We start from the raw sequence: 6000 nt of genomic DNA on the forward strand, positions 1-6000 counted from the left end.
AACGAAATCAGATTATTAAAAGTTAACATATCTTTTGCTAGAAAACAGTAAATAATTTACAGAAAATGTCTTCTCAACCCAGGAAGCACTGGGTCTCCAGGCTGCACCTGGACATCTTCTTGTGCCCAGCAGGGGTGTAGTGGGGCGGGCACGCCGTGCCCCCACTTTTTTTCGGGACCCCTGTGTAGGCTCTCTCTGCGTGCTCGACACTGATAGCCTTTACTATTACCGTGCTTTTTTTTACGATTACATTTCTGGTGCTTAGATACCACGAAGCACCTGCGCTCACTCTTGAGCTGATAGAGATTGTGATTAAATGTTAAGTCAGCATGCCTAAGGATTATTAGGAGGGTAAACAAGGACAACCTTTATACTTAATATTCACAATACCTATTTATTAATACTAAGTTTTAGGTGGCAAAAGTTTATTTGAGATTTTGGATAGAGTGGTATGGTTAGATTGTCTGTCATGTTTCTTTTGCTGTGTGTGTTCCTGAAGTGGAGATATATGAGGGGTCAGCAGTTAAGCAGTTCAATGCAGCTCAGTACTAGATTCTTAGACTGTTTTGCCCCCTCCACCCCTTTTTTGTTTACAGTAAATCAGTATTTTTTAAGTCTCTAGGCCAGTGTTTCTCAGCCTTGTTAAGATTGCTGAATCCATATAAATACCATATACAGATAGTCAAAAAGGTCATCAGCTAAACTGACCTAAAAATTACAAATTTCCCATCACTCAAGGAACCCCCAGCAACCTCTGGAGGAACACCAGTTGAGAAACACCGCTCTAAGTTGTTTCTTGCTGCTGCTTTGTTGACCTGTGTTTGGTCTGGCACTTCCCCATGTCACTCTGCAGGGATTTAGGATCCAGAGAGAACTCAGTGATGGGTTCTTCCGACAGCCAGTGAGCAGCGTCCTTGGTCCTCAGGAAGCAAAGTGGAAGCTGCAAATCAGACCAGGTAAAGAAGACTTTGGATTCAGACTGTCACTGGGGTTCTTGGGTAGTGCTTCCATGTTTGGGGTTCTTGGGTAGTTCTATATGTTGTGTACAAAGATGGGGGTGGAGTGGGAAAGGGTATTTTCTCCCTTCGCAGTGACACTGTAACTAAACTATACAAATGGGGATAGATAGGCTTACATGTTTTGTCAAAATTACAAGAAGAACATGTACAGCTGGGTACCAAGAGAATACTTTATTTGTAATGATAGTTCTGTCACCAGCACCCTGGAAACAATGATAGTACAGTAGTAGCCTGTGGCCCAATTTTGGGTCTGAGTAAGAAAAATATTTTTTTTAGTTTCACAACAGATAGTAGAGATTTACATAAAGAGAAAACATAACTCCTAAGTACATAGGCAGGGTGTTATATAGGTCCATACAAACAGAATTTAAATTCTTTTGGTAAACCTTGTTTTTTTTTAAAGCCTTTCAAAAACAGCTTCCTCAGGGGATATAGGAGATTTAAAAATTCAATACTGGCTAAATAAAATGTGTGTAAATGTTAGTCAACTTTCAAGGGTAATAACCTTTTTGTATCATATAAGTACATCTACTTATAAAATATAGACATGCATAAAAGTATTTGAAATAATTTGTAAGGGTGGCCTTGTATTATATACCGAATGGGATTAGATGTACTTATTAAAGAGATTTAGTGTAGATGTCCTTATATGAGGTCAGTTGAACAGAAGAACAGGCAGGTGGATGAAGAACAAAGAAGCATGTGACCTAATGTCAGCAACTGGGAATAGCCCCAAGAGGTTAAGGTCAAGGTCAACACCAGAAAACAACCAGGAAGGAACTGAACAAAACCTAGAAATATGAAAAGTCGGTAAGAGGAAGAAGTAAAATGAGTCTAGGTAATAGTAGGACAGGATGACTTTTTTGGGTTACATATTATAGTTGAAAAACACCCAGGCCATTCTGTTTCAGCATTGGTCCTTAATAAGGCCTTTTGGCTCTAATGCTGATATTGAGGTATTTTTGTGCAGGTTCCCATTCTTAGGATAGCCTAACATTAACACAACACATGGCAGTTAACTTCTCCTGACCATGGCAAATCTATGGCTATATGAATATGTTTGATGCTTTCTGATGCATTGTCTGTCTTGTTTTGTAGACACTCTTCAGAAAGCCAGTATGATACCTGATAGGTAACACATTTGTTTTCTATATATTCCTCTTATTTGAGGAAGATGTGAAGAAAAAAATAAAACAGTACAGAGAACAAGTGGAAACAATGTGTTACATAATCATTAAAAGGACAAAGATGAAAAAAAAGAAATTGGAATAGTACATTCAGTATAAGAAAATAATAAAAAGTACATTATAAAATATAAAGAAGTACAATAAAAATAAAAAGAACATAAAAACATCATATGGAAAATATTATAAATAAGTAAAAGCAAAGCTAGTCCTCAAAATCAACATCAGAATTAAGGACTATAGCAGGATCATTAGAACGTACACTCAATGTGTACCAAGTTCAATAGATCACTTCATATTGTTAGGTAATGTAGCTATTAATGATTCCCAGATTTAAAAAAAAGTTAGCTTGTATTTCTTTTTCCAAAGAAATACCCAAACCAAGCCATTTGGGAAACATGCATACATTTAGATTTAAAAAGAAGTGGTTGTGTGAAGGTCTATTAATTTTGCCAGATTTTTTTTTACCAACTAGTGAAATAATAGAAGGCAGAAATCAACTTCCTCTATTGACTAACTCCTTGTAGATTTGGCGCACCCAATATTGCCCATTTAGGAGACAAGGGAATAAAATTAGGCAAGTAAGTAGATGTATAATTGGATAATACTCAGAATGTTTTTTATCAGGAGACAATCCCAAACATGTGAGAAGTCAGCCTCTTCCCTCCTACACTTAGGGCATAGGAAGAGGTAGTAACACGCAATTTTAAAAGAGGTCAGTAATGGAAGCATTGTATTTCTTATAGTATCAATTTGAAAGGGACTTTGAAAGTAATTAATCTGTGTAATTAGACTTTGATAAAAGTAGATATTTTCTTATTCATATGTGTTTACTAGTTTTCAAATATAGTGAAGGTAAAGCAATATATTTTGGAGCATAGTTAGAAACTTGTTGCTTCCACCATAGTAGGTCAATAACTTAGCAATAATTATATCTTTTAAGTACAGCTTCAGACTTTTTTTTTTGTTTATCCTCTGTAAAGTTTTTATTGCTGTTTCTTCAAAGGCTACCCCCAGACAGTACTGAAACATTTGAAAAGTTGGTTTTTCTGCTGCCTGTATCTCATATGTTAGAAAAATATTCAAACAGTGACACAGATGGTAATTAAAACCTGACAGTGGTTCACACTTTTCCCTTTTTAACCAAAAACAATTAAATATTTTTTGGCTGGACTTTGGTTTTAAAGTACTTTGAAAGGAAAAGAAATAAAATCACCAGTAATACCTTAAAATACATACATTTTTTATGAAATATAACTATAAAGCTAGCAGTGAGCACCTGTACCTACACACACTTTAAGACAAAAATATAAACACTCCACCTCTACAACCACCATCTCAACAATGTAATTTGTCACAAGCAGAAAAAAGTTCACCTGGCGACCAGAAGGGATGTTTATTATAACATGACTGAATTCCGGTTTGTAAAAGTCAAGCCCAAAACCTTCTTTAATTTAATTTTAGACTGGGGAATTGTTAGAGGTTTTATTGGTATTTGGGGCTTTGTTAAAAGGATTTATATTTACATGATATCCTGCTAACAATGATTTACCAGGCAGGAAGAGGAACCTTCCATCAGCAACAAATAAAAGTTGAAAGTAAGAAAATTATGGAACTGCTATATGGAAGTAAGGGGAAATGGCTCTAATAGAGCTCAGATAGCAGTAAAAAACCTAATCCCAAATCTAATTGCTACGCTTTAATATTAGGGCACATTGGTATATGTTTTTTAAGAAATCCACTCTGGCATGCTAGGTTTTTGGATTCAAAGAAAGTGGACTTTACATTTCAAAACTGTCTGGTTGCAAAACCGGAAGGTGGTTGCTTATCTGGAATGTACCTAATGTAACCTTTAGGTTGAACTTGGTTTCATTTAGATTACAGTAAATTACACACTAGACAGTAAACACATATTTACTGGTATGTCACCAGACTATTATTACAAAATCAATATTACCATAATTTTTTTTTGTGCTTTTACCTGCGTTTTTTTTAGGATTATCTACATAGCACATACCTCCACAATACTGATATCCTGAACAAAAGTCTTACCTTGTGGGCAAAGGTAATCCTAATAGACTTCTTTAGGGCTGCCTTGTGAATCTGAAGATGCTCATGAAATGGATCCATAGATCCATAGGACTGAACATGCTCTGTATTTATTCTCTAAAGCATACAGTATCTAAACCAACAGTATTATTATATTATACTGTATATCAGGCTTTGGATATGGTGGCTGACAAACTCATTGCATAGAGGAAATACCTGTTGATCTGGCTTTGTCAGTTCCTGAGAGATAACCCAAAAGCAAAAGGCTGACATGTATTTAGGTCCATGTGTTCATCCCGAGTGGGCCATACTAGAAACTAAAAAAACAATTTGCACAAATTGATGAATCCAGACCTTCTCACTGTAGGGCTCTTTGGGGAGAAATTGATATTTGTCTTTCAAATGGATGGGACTGAGGTCTCCCCAGACTAGGAATAATGGATTAATAGATTTTTCAAGGTGTGGGAGTCCTTTATGGATACTCTAATGACCATTTAAATACAGAAAATGTGAATTAACTTTCTGGTACACGTAAAGATTGCTTCTCAGTGACCCTGCCATACAAATGCATCCTGTTGCTGGCCTGGGTAATTCGCCATTCCTGACCCAACATATATTCCAATAATTTATTCTTAATATTTCAAAAAATGTATGTTTTAGAATATGACATATAAATATAAGTTTTCTTCTCCGGTTTTTACTTGGTATTGGTCACTTTTCTGTGGATTACATTGTTTTACTGTACTTACCTCCTCCTTGAAATTATTAAAAAAGGTGAACTAGCTACCTGAAATCTTTGCATTGCGCACTGGGAATAAGAGAAGCGGCATGCTGCTACACTCATGAGCTAATAAGTGACATGCTAAGGATAGAAAAAAGCAGGGTGACAAAGACTATGTGTGCTGCCTATTTCTCCACTGTCCATTCACAGTCCAGAAGAGAAACAATTTCTGTAGGTTTTGGGAACTGCAGAAAAGAAAAATCCCATGCTAAACAATACTGTGCTGAAAAGCAAAGCTGTAGGTTTGGCAGATAATACAGCTCCCATATGTATATTTTATCTGTGTGTTTAGCTGTTTGTCTGGAGTGCATCCTAAATCTTAAAATAACAATGCCTGGAATCAATATATAGTTCATTGTTGTGATAAACACTATTTTTTGCATAATAACTATGTTTCAGAAAGGTAAAGCAAGTAAAGTGCATTGCAGATTTGTAAAGCACTTTTCCATGTTGTTTTTTTTCCTAATAAGTATGGCAGTACAAGGGCCATGTCCCTACTATTTAAATAGTCCTATAAAATAATGAATGTGTTATTTGTACCAATAAGCCTATAGCTGAAATATGAAAATTGCTCTGGTTCATATATAATAATGAGGGTACGAGAGGGTACGAGGGATGAAGTGGTAACTAATAATGATTTAAGAAAATGATAGTGAGATCTTCTCAGGTTCTATGACTGATATTTACTATCGCATTGTCCAACCAAGTGTCTAAATAATATGCAATGTAGATTACTAGATAGAAAAATTGTTAGAAAAGAAAGGATCCCAAAACATCTTACAAAACGTCTGCTTCGATACAGTTTAAACTATTATCTCGTTAATAACTATACAATATTTTAGACTCATATACTATAAGCATTGATCTTCATCATGTTTAACCTCCCTAGCGGTAACCCCGAGTGTGACTTGGGGTAGAAAAAAGTTACACCTAGGCAAGGTTAGTAAATAGAAAGCCTACCTGATCC

This window comes from Pyxicephalus adspersus, chromosome 8, assembly GCF_032062135.1.
Source record: "Pyxicephalus adspersus chromosome 8, UCB_Pads_2.0, whole genome shotgun sequence".
NCBI lineage: Eukaryota > Metazoa > Chordata > Amphibia > Anura > Pyxicephalidae > Pyxicephalus > Pyxicephalus adspersus.